The 16,147-nt window shown below is 40.5% G+C and overlaps 1 protein-coding gene and 1 non-coding gene across 4 annotated transcripts in view; one reads left to right on the top strand and one right to left on the bottom strand.

Moving 5' to 3' along the window:
- LOC135697078 (mpv17-like protein) overlaps positions 1-16,147 on the bottom strand; it is a 398,788-nt gene that overhangs the window by 71,387 nt on the left and 311,254 nt on the right. For 2 of the 3 annotated variants that reach the window (XM_065216673.1, XM_065216674.1), the window contains one exon: positions 1,866-1,943. The gene's annotated coding sequence lies outside the window, so the exon portion shown is untranslated. Of the gene's footprint in view, positions 1-1,865; positions 1,944-2,010; positions 2,066-16,147 lie in introns of those variants that run through there. The other variant, XM_065216675.1, reaches the window with a different exon arrangement.
- On the top strand, positions 2,602-2,683 carry TRNAS-GCU (transfer RNA serine (anticodon GCU)). Its single transcript has one exon. It is a non-coding gene; the product is annotated as a tRNA-Ser (tRNA).

The following is a 16,147-nucleotide window of genomic DNA, read 5'->3' as shown; positions in this document are numbered from 1 at the left end:
TATCGCGTAAATTTATGCCAATTCTAGCGTTAATTTTATGTGCGCTATATCTCGCTGAAATTTACATGAATTTTTCGAACGGTGGGTGTTGAAATTCAATCGTGTCAACCAGCTTGTTGAAGTACACACAGCACGTGACTGGATCATCATTGACCAGAGCTGCTCTTTGTAGTGCAGTCAATTCCTGGATAGGATCTGTTAATTCATTGCCATTGTGTCCTTCTGACAACCGATGTAGGAGAATAAACAAATGGGACCACTTCATCTCATTTCCACTAAGTGTCACATCATGATGAACAAATTTCTCTTCCTTTGTTGCCAATATGTACTGTACTGAATTCGGTATTGATTTGAGGAAGGATAGATTTCGCTCAATGCACTGCTCCATGAATAATGGGGTCTTTAAGGTTGACACGTGTAATGTTAGTGGTCCCCGTGCACTTCAAAGTGCATTGCAAGCCTTCGGCAACTCTAAGGCGTAGAATTTTCATTGTAATATGCAACAAATGTTGTGGTTTGGCCACACGCCTGTCTTGACGACGAGTTTCACTGGATGCCATCCGAGCCCCTGGTTTGAATTTCCGTAGATGGCCGAAACATATAGCAGGAAAAGCTATCTCGCCGTGCTCTTCATATATTAATGACAGATGAACACTGTTTTGCGTGAGATCGATCTCCAGGCATCAATAATTCTACAAGAAGCTAGACCCAACAAAGCACTCGAGATTGAGTATCATTTTAAGAACGATTCATTTTTTTAAAGATCGGTGCATGCAAAATAAATTACAACAAATCTCACTCTTCAAAGCTAGGAAATCTTTAATTTAATGTCAGATTGATTCCACCGTTGCTTCTCGTTCGTTGCTCTCGGAAGCTGGGAGAACCGAGCCAAGTTTCATGCCACGCAATAATCGGACGAGTGAATTCACCTTTAGCCGTATCAACCCTCGTTTCTTCTATCCACATCTATTGCCTGTTACAGTATTCTCCTCTTTTTCGCTTAGTTTAGTATTCATGCACAATTGGCTCTGTATTTTGTAGAATCCCATTTTTTGGTTAACTTAACTTAACTAGTGTAGCTTCTTTCAGAATTTATCATTTATAAATGATCACTTCCGTTGAAGAAAACAAGAATAGCGACATGCTTAAATCAGTGAGTTAGTATTACGTATTAGGTATAAAGTACAAACAAGTGGGAATCAAGGTGACGCATGGCACGTCACACATTCTTCCTATCGAAATCCAAAAACACGTTTGTATGTATGTCCATTAGATTAGCTAACCCCGATGATAGTAATTTGCGAATCCAATCAAAAACAGCTTAAATAGAATCCCCTGTTCCGGCCTCAATGCGCGCAACCGGACGAACTACTGTATAACCTAGTACATCCATTCCACCTTTCCCAACCATAGAGAGCATCTCATTTCCTGCTTTTCTTTTTTGCAGCGTCAATCCAACACCGACAGGATTCTCCACTGCCACACGGAACGGCTTTGATGTTGTTCTCGCTCAAATTAAATCATAATATTTTGATAGCATTAAATCACAGGGAATCCCATTTATTCCCCTTTTCCCTTTTTGATATATAAATACTCTGCACAGACGAAGGCACCGGGACGGCTTCATCCGAGGGGACGAGGTTGTGTCATCCCGCAATGGGTGTTTGCAGCTCGTGAAAGTTTTTGTTTTGTTATACCTATCCCATTCCATACCCTTCCAACCAACCTATATAGGACCTATTTCTATTTTCCGATGGCAGTGTAAGAATGCAATGGCAACGAAGAGAGTGGAGTGTATCCCTGGGATACGCTACGCTACCGGCTACCATCACTAGGGTGTTCCTTTTATCGGTAAAAGTACTTACCACAAGTTTCTCATTCAAGTCGACGTAGCCGTCGTTGTCGTCGTTCGCCGTAATCTACGGCTGATATTGAAGAGCGATCTGAAAAGAGAGATAACATTTTCATTAAATCTTCTTGAACTAATTTCAAAAATACTTGAAACGGAACTCATTTATTTTTGGAACAACGACGAGGAACGGCTGAACGACGTATGCAGGGACGCGGGGAAAGATGGAAACAGAAAAGCAAATATGAGAACGTAATAAAGCTTCCAATTGCCATTCGGAAGCGGCATAAACTTCGCCCGGCTTTCGGTGCTTGCTTCGCTGCTGCTATTGAAGTTTATGCACCAGAGGCAATTAGATTCTCTCTAAGTGTATGCGGGGAGGATATGTGTGTTGTGTGGTTGGGCTTTAAACTTTTTCCCGTACACGTTTTCAAATTTGAATGTTGTCTACCCTGCGCCGGGCTGGTGGCATGGCAAGGACAGAGCGCGCACCGCGAGGAGAATCAATAATAAAAACAAAATGTGATAACGATGTTCTTTCGAAATGGTTTATTATGCCGTACGGTGTGCTTGTGTGTAAAGAGGCGATGAACCTTTTGGTTGTATATTTATCAGTCAGCTGACGACGGCGACGGAGAGCCGCCTCGCGCTTTGAGTGGCTTTTGTTGTTGTGCATGAAACAAGCTGAAGGTGCGAGAGAGGGCTGCGCGCTAGAATTCCTGTTGTGCTGTTGGCTTTCGGCAGACACAAGCGACGAGGTGGCCGAGTGGTTAAGGCGTTGGACTGCTAATCCAATGTGCTCTGCACGCGTGGGTTCGAATCCCATCCTCGTCGGCGATGCTTTTTGTGGATAGGGACGTCGCTTTTGACATGTTTCTGGAGGGGTTTCCACACTTTAAAATCCATCATTGGGGAGATAGATAACCACCCCCCCACCTATGCAGTGAGAACAATCATTTCGAAAGGTTTTGAACAGGAATAAATTAATCAAAAGTTTAGTTTACTTTGGACTAACTTGAAAAGAAATAATTTTATTGATCGTTATTATCATATTTCAACCATATTAATTCCATGTTGGAATTTTTCAAATCAATCAATACAGTAATGACCCGCCTTTTTAAAGACCCCTTTCCGAAAAACTTTTCTAATGTTCTTCTACGAAACGCGTGCGTTTTTTCAGTGGTCTTATTGCACCTAAAGTATACCTAAACATCCATCTTGAAGATGAATGAGAAAGATTAGGAATTACAAATTTCGAAGAATTTGTTCATTTTCTCTGTAACTGAAATGGTAGCACATGTATAACCAAATATACAGTGGGGGTAATTCGTTTAAACGCAATGTCATTTTTGCGTTTATTTTCAACACAAAAGATCGAGACAAAAAATCAAATATAGTTTGTCATAGCCCATCAGAAGTCTCGTATTTGAGAACACAATTTGAACGGAAGTTCATTGTGGTCTCTGAAAAAATCCAATAAAGGTGATTTTAGAGGGGAAATTCGTTTAAACGCACACTAACGTAAAGCCGCATTGAGCGTACCTATGCTCCTGTTATCTTGCGCATCTGTCATATTTACACTGTATAGCCCTCGTTCGCCATTAACACGAGTTTAAATTTGCGTTGCGCGGTAGTTGTTGCTTGTTTTCGACAAAATGGGTAAAGGAAAGTATTTAAGCCAGTCGGAGCAAATACTGGTTCGAGAACTCAAAAGTCGCGGTGAGAGCAATCGCAAAATTGCACGTGTGATCCACAGATCGGAAGCAGCAATCAGGAACCTGCTGAAAAAAGGCAAGACGTATGGCGTAAAAAAGAAAACAAAGGGAAATTCGAAGATCACCAACCGTGTCCGAAACCAAATCATACACTGTAACTGGCGAGTACCCATTAATGGGTGAAAAAGTACCCATTTTGTGGTAGTGTATGGACCTGTCAAAAATTGCGTAAATGAAAATTTCAAATAGTGGGTACTTTTTCACCCATTTCCGAAACCTGTTCAGAGATCAAAAATGGGTACATATTTACCCATTATTGGGTGAAAAATATCTTTGTTGCACCATAACGTTGCTGACATACTTGGTTTACATTTTCGAGTGCATTTGTTCCGTTTTGAAAAGTACAAAAAGTGATATATATGAATAGTTTAAAGAATGGTGATAGCTTCAAAAAGCTTCAAGGTAAGAAATACTATATTTTTTTTTTCCTTTGGTTTGTTTTTTCCGTCGATCTTGTTTTCCGTGCTGAGCACCAATACTACCGACGTGCCAGGAAGGCAGCTCCCACACCTGGACCCTACCTATCGACCCATCAACTCATGAACCGGGGACCAACGGCTTTACTTCCCATCCGAAGGAAGGCGTGATCAGAGATGTTATGCCTCAGAACATCCCGGCGGCGCCGACTGGGATTGAACCCAAGCCTGCTGGGGTGAGAGGTAATCACGCTTACCACTACACCACCGGCGCCGTTTAGAAAGAAATACTATATGATTTGAATGATTTCTTAGCTTATAACGTTGTTAAAAGCATATTTGTTTCATTCCACAAATTTGAGTCCCATAAATACATTTTAAAAAATGGGTACTTTTTTACCCAGTTACGGAAAACAATGCGTTCTGGAAATGGGTAAAAAGTACCCCATGATTTGACGTATAAGCTCTTTACCCATTAGTGGGTAAAGACATTTTACCCATTTTATGAGTTTACCTACTTTACCGCGAAATGGGCACTTTTTCACCCATTAATGGGTACTTTCCAGTTACAGTGTACAAATGGGAGACTCTGGAAACTTCTCTGCTGCGCAAATCAAGCAAGAAATGGGGCTTTCCATTTCTAAGAGGCGTGTACGGCAGATTCTACACACTGTAACTGGCGAGTACCCATTAATGGGTGAAAAAGTACCCATTTTGTGGTAGTGTATGGACCTGTCAAAAATTGCGTAAATGAAAATTTCAAATAGTGGGTACTTTTTCACCCATTTCCGAAACCTGTTCAGAGATCAAAAATGGGTACATATTTACCCATTATTGGGTGAAAAATATCTTTGTTGCACCATAACGTTGCTGACATACTTGGTTTACATTTTCGAGTGCATTTGTTCCGTTTTGAAAAGTACAAAAAGTGATATATATGAATAGTTTAAAGAATGGTGATAGCTTCAAAAAGCTTCAAGGTAAGAAATACTATATTTTTTTTTTTCCTTTGGTTTGTTTTTTCCGTCGATCTTGTTTTCCGTGCTGAGCACCAATACTACCGACGTGCCAGGAAGGCAGCTCCCACACCTGGACCCTACCTATCGACCCATCAACTCATGAACCGGGGACCAACGGCTTTACTTCCCATCCGAAGGAAGGCGTGATCAGAGATGTTATGCCTCAGAACATCCCGGCGGCGCCGACTGGGATTGAACCCAAGCCTGCTGGGGTGAGAGGTAATCACGCTTACCACTACACCACCGGCGCCGTTTAGAAAGAAATACTATATGATTTGAATGATTTCTTAGCTTATAACGTTGTTAAAAGCATATTTGTTTCATTCCACAAATTTGAGTCCCATAAATACATTTTAAAAAATGGGTACTTTTTTACCCAGTTACGGAAAACAATGCGTTCTGGAAATGGGTAAAAAGTACCCCATGATTTGACGTATAAGCTCTTTACCCATTAGTGGGTAAAGACATTTTACCCATTTTATGAGTTTACCTACTTTACCGCGAAATGGGCACTTTTTCACCCATTAATGGGTACTTTCCAGTTACAGTGTACAAATGGGAGACTCTGGAAACTTCTCTGCTGCGCAAATCAAGCAAGAAATGGGGCTTTCCATTTCTAAGAGGCGTGTACGGCAGATTCTACACACTGTAACTGGCGAGTACCCATTAATGGGTGAAAAAGTACCCATTTTGTGGTAGTGTATGGACCTGTCAAAAATTGCGTAAATGAAAATTTCAAATAGTGGGTACTTTTTCACCCATTTCCGAAACCTGTTCAGAGATCAAAAATGGGTACATATTTACCCATTATTGGGTGAAAAATATCTTTGTTGCACCATAACGTTGCTGACATACTTGGTTTACATTTTCGAGTGCATTTGTTCCGTTTTGAAAAGTACAAAAAGTGATATATATGAATAGTTTAAAGAATGGTGATAGCTTCAAAAAGCTTCAAGGTAAGAAATACTATATTTTTTTTTTTCCTTTGGTTTGTTTTTTCCGTCGATCTTGTTTTCCGTGCTGAGCACCAATACTACCGACGTGCCAGGAAGGCAGCTCCCACACCTGGACCCTACCTATCGACCCATCAACTCATGAACCGGGGACCAACGGCTTTACTTCCCATCCGAAGGAAGGCGTGATCAGAGATGTTATGCCTCAGAACATCCCGGCGGCGCCGACTGGGATTGAACCCAAGCCTGCTGGGGGTGAGAGGTAATCACGCTTACCACTACACCACCGGCGCCGTTTAGAAAGAAATACTATATGATTTGAATGATTTCTTAGCTTATAACGTTGTTAAAAGCATATTTGTTTCATTCCACAAATTTGAGTCCCATAAATACATTTTAAAAAATGGGTACTTTTTTACCCAGTTACGGAAAACAATGCGTTCTGGAAATGGGTAAAAAGTACCCCATGATTTGACGTATAAGCTCTTTACCCATTAGTGGGTAAAGACATTTTACCCATTTTATGAGTTTACCTACTTTACCGCGAAATGGGCACTTTTTCACCCATTAATGGGTACTTTCCAGTTACAGTGTACAAATGGGAGACTCTGGAAACTTCTCTGCTGCGCAAATCAAGCAAGAAATGGGGCTTTCCATTTCTAAGAGGCGTGTACGGCAGATTCTACACACTGTAACTGGCGAGTACCCATTAATGGGTGAAAAAGTACCCATTTTGTGGTAGTGTATGGACCTGTCAAAAATTGCGTAAATGAAAATTTCAAATAGTGGGTACTTTTTCACCCATTTCCGAAACCTGTTCAGAGATCAAAAATGGGTACATATTTACCCATTATTGGGTGAAAAATATCTTTGTTGCACCATAACGTTGCTGACATACTTGGTTTACATTTTCGAGTGCATTTGTTCCGTTTTGAAAAGTACAAAAAGTGATATATATGAATAGTTTAAAGAATGGTGATAGCTTCAAAAAGCTTCAAGGTAAGAAATACTATATTTTTTTTTTTCCTTTGGTTTGTTTTTTCCGTCGATCTTGTTTTCCGTGCTGAGCACCAATACTACCGACGTGCCAGGAAGGCAGCTCCCACACCTGGACCCTACCTATCGACCCATCAACTCATGAACCGGGGACCAACGGCTTTACTTCCCATCCGAAGGAAGGCGTGATCAGAGATGTTATGCCTCAGAACATCCCGGCGGCGCCGACTGGGATTGAACCCAAGCCTGCTGGGGGTGAGAGGTAATCACGCTTACCACTACACCACCGGCGCCGTTTAGAAAGAAATACTATATGATTTGAATGATTTCTTAGCTTATAACGTTGTTAAAAGCATATTTGTTTCATTCCACAAATTTGAGTCCCATAAATACATTTTAAAAAATGGGTACTTTTTTACCCAGTTACGGAAAACAATGCGTTCTGGAAATGGGTAAAAAGTACCCCATGATTTGACGTATAAGCTCTTTACCCATTAGTGGGTAAAGACATTTTACCCATTTTATGAGTTTACCTACTTTACCGCGAAATGGGCACTTTTTCACCCATTAATGGGTACTTTCCAGTTACAGTGCATGGAAGTGGCCACTTAAAGTACACCAAAAAAGCAAAAAAACCCAATCTTCAACCGGCCCACATTAGCGCCAGATTGAATTTCGCTAAAAAATACATGTCTTGGACTACGGAATGGGACAATGTTATTTTTTCTGACGAGAAGAAATTCAATTTGGACGGCCCAGACTGCACCGCATATTATTGGCACGATTTGAGGAAATCTCCGCAGGTTAAGTTGAGCAGGAACTTTGGAGGTGGTACTCTAATGTGTTGGGCCGCTTTTTCGATCCATGGAAAGACCCCTATTGCCACCATTTCAACCAGGATGAATTCGGGAAAGTACTTGGAGCTTCTGGAAGATGTTTTGATCCCGTTTACTGAAGACGTTATGCCGGAAAATTTCGTATTTCAACAGGATAATGCAGCAATTCATGTCAGCAAGCAATCTTTGAAATGGTTTTCTGAACGAGACATCAGTCTTTTGGATTGGCCAGCTCGTAGTCCGGATCTAAATCCTATCGAGAACTTGTGGGGCATCCTGGCACGACAGGTTTACAAAGGCGGAAGGCAGTTTAAAACAGTTCGTGAACTTGAGTCAGCCGTAAGAGAAGCCTGGAGCTTGATACCTGATACAACTCTGCAGAAGCTGGTGAAATCAATGCCGAACAGAATTTTCGAAACTATTCAGAAAAACGGAAAGCAAACGAAGTATTAACTATTGTTTATTGTTGATTTTTGAACTGTGAACTCGATTTGATTAATAAAACTAAAAGTGCGTTTAAACGAATTTCCACCCCAAAATCACCTTTTTTGGGATTTTTTCAAAAGTCATTATGAACTTCCAATCAAATTGTGTTCTCAAATACGAGACTTCTGATGGGCTATGACAAACTATATTTGATTTTTTGTCTCGATCTTTTGTGTTGAAAATAAACGCAAAAATGACATTGCGTTTAAACGAATTTCCCCCACTGTACAATGATGTTTTCAAATGTTTTAAATCATATAAAGTAAACCCCTCTTTAGTGTGTCTTTAAAGAATGATGTATGCGATACTTGATGAGCTAATGAAAATAGTTAGCTTAGACTCTATACTTAAGAATACTTATCAAGAAATTAAGAGTGAAATGCTGAGACCGCTACTCTAGCCCTTAAATCCTTTACGGAATCAATAATTCGAAAATCGAGTACAGTACAGGAGTTGTCCCACGCTCAATTTATTTATGTTATATGGTCTTCATGAGTTCAGTTATATTGGTTTGTTTACTAATGTATACACTAATGGGGGGAACCTAGGGGCACGCAGTATCATTTAACTCCGACGCTGAGAAGTGCAGTAATTAAATTAAGTCCATTAATTACAGCTTTTAATATTTTAATTAGTACAAATATATTATATTAAAAATATGGTCTACGGTCTACTCTTTCGCTTAGTTAGCGATCCGAATGTTTAGCATGGAAAGCGGCTATGTGGCCAAAAAGGCTATAAATGTATTTGTTTATATTGACTTTAATTTTTGTAATAAGTCCTATATTCGTGTCCCTCGATTATTGATCGTTGCTGACCTTTCCAACGCTAGATGGCGCGTGAAGCAATATTTTTCAGGTAGCCATTGAAATGCATGGAAAAGGCATCAATGGATCATATTGTTAATATGATCTATATGATAACACCCTGCAAACAGTTAACTGCTTTTTAATTAAATTAATTACAGTTGTAATCTAGTAACTGAAGTTCGCTAGACCGTTCGCAATACTCGACAGTTCTAAAATTTAAAACTGTCAAAAATGAAACGGTAACACGATCAGTGCAACGCACAATTATGTTTGCGTGTGCAAAATGTGTATGCTTCCGTGACTTTAGCACGAACCTGATTTTAGCATGAATCTGATCACCTGATGGCCTTTGGAATAATTTATCAGGAACCTGGTATCATAAGAGAATATTTGAGAGACTTGATTTGAATTATTGGTCAGTGGAAGATCTTCAGAATAATTGAACAACCAGAATTACTGAAAAAATAACCAAAGAAGTTTTTGGAGATCTCTAATCACCTGAAGGTCTTTGGAAAAAATTGAATTCATCTGGTTTCCTTAGATAATATCTGAAAAACATTATTTGAATTGTTGAACAGTTTAGAATCTTCAGAATAGTACACGGATAGAAATCTCATTATACCTTTTGGCAAATTTCTAATGTTGATTATTCATAAAATGTATAAGTCAACTAATAAGCAGACGCCTTGCAAAAGGCTAATGAAGATCATGTGTCAAATGAAATGTATAAGAGGTCACACATACGGCGGTTTAGGCGAAAATGTATAAGTGAAACACATTAATAAAAAAACTAATTTTCATTTCGTGTACCTGATCAACCAGATGTCTTCAGATTTGTACCTGGCCATCCTGAAGACTTGGGAAAATATCCTTAGGCCTTTATGAAGATGTCTGATTACCTGAAGGGCTATGCAATAATTTCTGATTCGCTTCGTATGAGAAAATATCTTAAGCATGTGATTTGATTATTTGTGGAGATTCGCCGATCACCAGATTTGCTTTGAAACAATTTCTGAGTAACCGGTATCATGGGTGAATATCTGAGAGACATGATTTGAATTGTTGGACAGTTGAAGATCTTCAGAATAATAAAGGTAAGGTGAGTCACCTGGTATCATGAGAGAATATCTGAGGGGTGTGATTTGAATTATTAGACAGTTTGAAAGATTGGTAACTGATCAATCGGAAGCCTTGAAAAAGTAACCTGAGGTTATCATGGGGATCTCTGATCACCTGAAGGCCTTCGGAATAATTTCTGAGCAACCTGGTATTATGAATGAATATCTAATAAACGTGATTTGAATTGTTGGCTATTTAAATATTTTTAGAATAATACCTGATCAAGGCTTCAAACATATCAAGAGGACTTCATGGTGATCTTAGAATTCCTGAAGTTCGTTGGAATAATTTCTTAACAGCCTGGTATCATATCTGAATATCTGTTTGATGTAAAAGACGCAAGCGCTTTCATGAAATTCTATTCTAATCCATGCATTTCCATGAAATAGAACCAATGAAATTGCCAGAACTTCTATGATGTTCCCCGATTATTTATTAAGTACCTCTCACTTCTATGAAATTACCTGAACTTCAATGAGGGTAGAGCGCTATAGCTTCATCGTAATCGCCTTTTTCCGTTCTATCGACCAGAAATCATCAATAATATCCATGATTGCAACGTACACATATCAATAATACATTTCTAGATAGAGCTTAAATTAGGGCGTAACAGCCTTTGTAAACAATGACTTCTCTCGTTGATTTCTCAGAATTCAAGGCATGCCTACACAAACCATCATATCCATCGGGTAGGAGAAGCCTTCCTCTACTCCATGGTGATGTCGATTTGCCAGGGAGAGCCTTGGCTTCCTAAAAATCATCAAGAGAAGTCATTGTTTACAAAATCTGTTGCGCCATAATTCCAGCTCTATCTAGATTTGTTTCGATGGGTTAGAAATCAAAAGCTACAACACAAAGCCTATACGAGTGCGTTGTATGAATATTTAAACTCATTGTTCTCAAAACAAAAGAAGCGCTCCTAGCAAATCCATTATTTCTGTCTTCATTCGTAGAACGAAGAAAAACCTAGAAAAACCAGTGGCGTTTTAAATGCGTTAGGACGGAATTGAAACTCGTAGAACGAATTTGCAATCAAGAAGCAGTGTTACATTTCTTACAATATCTCAACAATTTGTGACTCTTTATCAAATCCAACGGGACGTATAGAAAGGTACATAAATTTGGACATCATCCATAGTAGAATCATTCCATTTTTGAGTTCATATTCGTTCGAAAAAGAGAGGTTAATTGTGGGTTGTGCTTAGTAGGATGGAAATTAGATTCGAAATCAAGTTCTGCATCAAGTTCTCCGGTTGTTTTGAGAAGCTCTTCGTATTTTTTATGAAGTTCTCTGAACTTCTATTAAATAGCCCAAAACATTTCAGAAGTCCCCAAAACTTCTGTAAAATTCCCATTTTTCTATTGAATCCTCTCGGCCAGCGTCGGTGGGGTAGTGGTAAGCGTGACTGCTTTCTCACAACCCAATAGGGCTGGGTTCAATCCCAGCCGAGGAATGGAAGTGAGGCCGATTTTTGATTGGCACTAGATTGCGGAACAGAGACCGACTTCAATAAAGGAATTAAGTATTAATTCCTCTCAACCAGTCTTGTAAGCGGTCACGGTAGTCGACACATTTTCTGTGATAATCGACTGCCTTTGCCTCCGACACTTACAAAACAAGCTATCATAGTACAGTACCAAACTAAAATGTCATATGACAGGCTCTGTCATTCGACACTGTTGTCGAAGACCGTCACGAATGTATGTATTTTAGTTTTTCTCATAATAAGAGCTGCAAAAATAGCAACCAATGATGTCCTAGTAAACTAATTTCTGATCAGAAATGGTTTAATTAACACCAAATTGGGGAATTAGAACGAAATCACCGTTATTCTACCGTTTGTGTTGTGTGAGAGAGACGACGGTAGAGCATGAGTATACGAATACAAACAGACTGTCGCGCACGAAAACGAAGCGAGTTTAGTAAAAAACGTCAACCCCTGCTCTCAACTACTATGAAGTTTTCTGAACATTTACGAGAATACAGCTATAAATACTATGACTGTATGTTTAGTATTACTTCTGCGTGAAGTCAACGATTTACATAGTTGAAGATGCTAATTTCAAATAATATACTAAAGTGGTACTTTTATACGATAGATGAGGAGGAGATGAATGTATAGAATTGATAAATCCGTTTAGAGTACGGCAGTGTGAAAATTGCATATAGAGAGTAGACAGCGAGCTAGGACAACTTTAGGAACTTCCTAGGAAGGCACAAATCGGTTTTATCATCTCTATTTACCAAACTCCTCCTTTGGAGAGGGATGGTGAGGGGTGTCCTCCGATAATGATCATGCATCAGAACGCTAGTCTTAACCACTTCAAACTAAGAAACAACGAATAGAAGATTAGGAATCACATAGATGAAGACTAACTAACTCATTTTTCCTTGTTTCAAGATCATGCTCGGTCCAGGTAACCCGAGGAGTTATCACCATCAACAAGGCATACAAAGTAACAAGGGCTAAGATGTGTTCCTTTGATCACTGAAAAATCCTGTTCCCTTAGTTTGAAGTAGTCAAGACTAGGAATCGGTGGTAGATCTTACATCCCGTAACGTACCACGAAAAGGTGGGAAAAGGGTAAACGGCGTCTGTTCTCCATGTCCTAGCGTGGGATTCTCCTAAACAGAGCTGTGCACTATGGTCCCCTTAGTGAGAAAGCGTGCTGTAGGCCCAACAAGCTGTTCTGGAAAAATATAAAGTTGCAAATACCGAGGTAAGAAATACGGATCGGAACAATCGGCACAGACCTACACCCTTAGAAAAAATAATGTAAATTTAGGTGCTCTGAGACTGACATATACGAGGGTCAATTTTGACATAAAATTGAGGCTTAACAGACGCGCAATTCAACTCAATCAATCGTACTTTTCGTCGAGTTACGAACTTTTCAGTCTCGGAGCACTTAATTTACATGACATATATGTTTACGTCTCATGCTTTATGTCAAAGATGGATTCCGTCACGTGTAAAATTAGTTATTTCTAAGTGTGTATGTGACGAAATAAGGACTACTATTCGAAACTCGGAACATTGAACTGCAAATCGCTCGGCTTCCCGGGTTGCGACGAGACTGGCAAAGTGTGGCAATGGATCGAGTAGAGTGGAGACGGCTTCTTAGGACAGCAGAGGACAACAAGGACTTAGCCTGATTGGTAAGGTAAGGTAAGTATGTATGAAAATTTTCCTACGGTTGGCTTTTAAGCAAATAAAGAAATCAAAGCTCTTCTCCGGAGGTACCCACGTCTAGAGGTCTTCAAGTGAAAGTTGGGTACAGTCAACTCGCCATATCTCGATGTTCAATATCTAGATTTGTGACCTTTTTTGACGTAGGATTACGTCTTTCGGCAACACATTGGGGTGCAATTTCAAATAACCAAAATCGACCGCGTTACGAAAAGTGGTCAGGTTTTGACCACTTATTACTCTGTCAATAGCGGATGGATTTTAATTCTAAACAAGCCAACCTATCTGAAAAAAAAAAACACTTTATCAATTTCCAATAGAGCACTATTGCAAATTACACAAATGTCCAACTGTTGCAATGGTGATCAAAATTATTGCCTGCAAAAAGCGCTTTCCCTAACACAGATTTCCAAATCGAATTCCATCTGGTTAGGCCGAACGCTGTGTGGTGATGTCCGCTTGGTCGTCATCAGCAGCAGCAGCAGCAGCAGCCCACATGAGCGTCCATTCACCGAAAAAGGAGGAAGCAGCCGCACCGCTACTGATCGGATGCAGTAGCTCTTCGTGAGTCGCTGTGGGCCATCTATGCCAAGCGCGTCACCCTCGTTCCAAACAACATTACTCATCCATTACGATAAGACGGTCCCATAAATTATTGTTGTTTAAGAGTTAATTTTCATTGAACGTTCGCTCGCCTTGCTCCAGCCACATCACCCCCAAAGCTCTCTGATAATGTCCCCAGCCGCCAAACGTTTGTGGTCAAATGCTGGTAACAGTATTGAAGTGGTACATACAAGTTCTCGTAATGACCGAATACCACATGACCTTGTCAATTAACGAGAAACACTTAGATTAAGGTAAAGTTTTCGCCAGGATCGAGGACGCTAGAAAAATGCAAAAAAATATATGATTGATCGCGAATATCTCGAGAATGGAAAATTCTAGCAAAAAATTCCTCCAATCAATTTTTGCTTTTTTTTTTATTATCTACTGAATAAACCAACAGTTTCGTGCATTTTGTCATCAGAAAATGAGGCGTTTCCGTGATGGGGAAAAGTGGTTTCCCTAACACAGTCGCCGAATATGGATACCGAGCACGTCATTCACGTCAAATCTACGGTCGTGTCTTGGATACCTCTTACTTTTTTTTTTATTTGTCGATAATTTTCCCGGTTTCTTCAAACGGTCTAGTAGGCTATCCCAGGTTACAATTTGATGCTTAACAAGTGTTGTTTAATCGATTTTACTTCAGCCTTAGCTTGAATAATTGTTGAACATAGACTACGTTGCACCCCAAAATGGTGAGGACCACAGGGGAAAGAGCGTCCAACATAGCTCTGGTCTTCACAAGCTCCTACCTCAAGCTTCCACGTGTCGGATGATGACAGCCAGTATATGCCCATATATGTTCTGGTAGCGGGGTGTGGGCAATGTCATCACGATTAACCCATATCGTGATGATAGCAAGGCTGAGGAGGTGCGAATCGTCGAGCGTCTGTCCACCAGGAGGTGCGGCTCGAACAGCGTCTGTCTGCGATCCAGCGGCTGAAAAAGAAATGCTGTATTGTGTCAGCTAAATCCAAGATGGCAGCCCCATCTACACAATAACCCTAACGTCTGTCCACCAGGAGGTGCGGCTCAAACAGTGTCTATCTGGCATCCAGCGGCTGAAACAAGAAATGTTGAATCGTGTCAACTAAACCTAAGATGGCAGCGCCATCAACACGATGTAGGTATCGCGACCCTGGTACGGTAGCATACTGAATTATAAAAGTACTCAGAAAAATGAAGTAAGAAGAAGAAAAAACGAACGGAATTTTCGGCAACTGACCCAACGGCAACGAAATAAGGACAATGAATGGAAACTCGGTTCTTGGAATGTCAGAACGTTAAATGAACCTGGACGAGTGGGCCTTCGGGCCCGTGAACTGCAAAAGGTGAATGTGAGTGTGGCTGCTATTCAAGAAGTAAGGTGGCTTAGATCTGGAGAACGTGAATTCAGGGCAGTAGATCCTATCGCCAACACATCGGTCAAATACCATATCTACTACAGCGGTGGCTATAGAGCAGAACACGGAGTTGGTTTTGTAGTGATTGGGAAACAAATGAAGCGGGTTATGCTGTGGAAACCAGTTTGCGAGCGCATCTGCGTTTTGAGGATTCGTGGCAAATTCTTCAATTACAGCCTGATCAACATCTACGCACCGACTAACGATAAATCCGATTACGTGAAGGACGCGTTTTATGAAAGCCTGGATAATACCTATGATGAGTGCCCTAAGCACGACGTGAAGATTGTCATCGGAGATGCAAACGCGCAGGTCGGAAGAGAGGAATTCTTTCGCCCAATCATTGGAACAGAGAGCCTACACTCTGCAACGAATGATAATGGCCTGAAGCTGATAAACTTCGCTGCTGCTCGTGATATGGCCATCAGTAGCACCCACTTTGCACGCAAGGATATCCGAAAGCACACCTGGAGACACCCTAATGGCGAAACTTGCTCCCAGATCGACCACGTGTTGGTGGACGGTCGGCATTTCTCGGATGTCGTAGATGTCAGGACCTTCAGGGGTCTTAATATCGACTCGGATCACTACCTTGTTGTCGCGAAAATTCGCGCGCGTCTATCGAACGTTACTAGGGGAATTTACGTATTCTCGTCAATCTAAGCAGCGTCCGCACTTCTATTAGCATT

This window comes from Ochlerotatus camptorhynchus, unplaced genomic scaffold (genome assembly GCF_037179485.1).
Source record: "Ochlerotatus camptorhynchus isolate MF236.1 unplaced genomic scaffold, CSIRO-AGI_Acam_v1.1 ptg000066l, whole genome shotgun sequence".
NCBI lineage: Eukaryota > Metazoa > Arthropoda > Insecta > Diptera > Culicidae > Ochlerotatus > Ochlerotatus camptorhynchus.
This window is presented reverse-complemented; position numbering and strand designations above follow the sequence as displayed.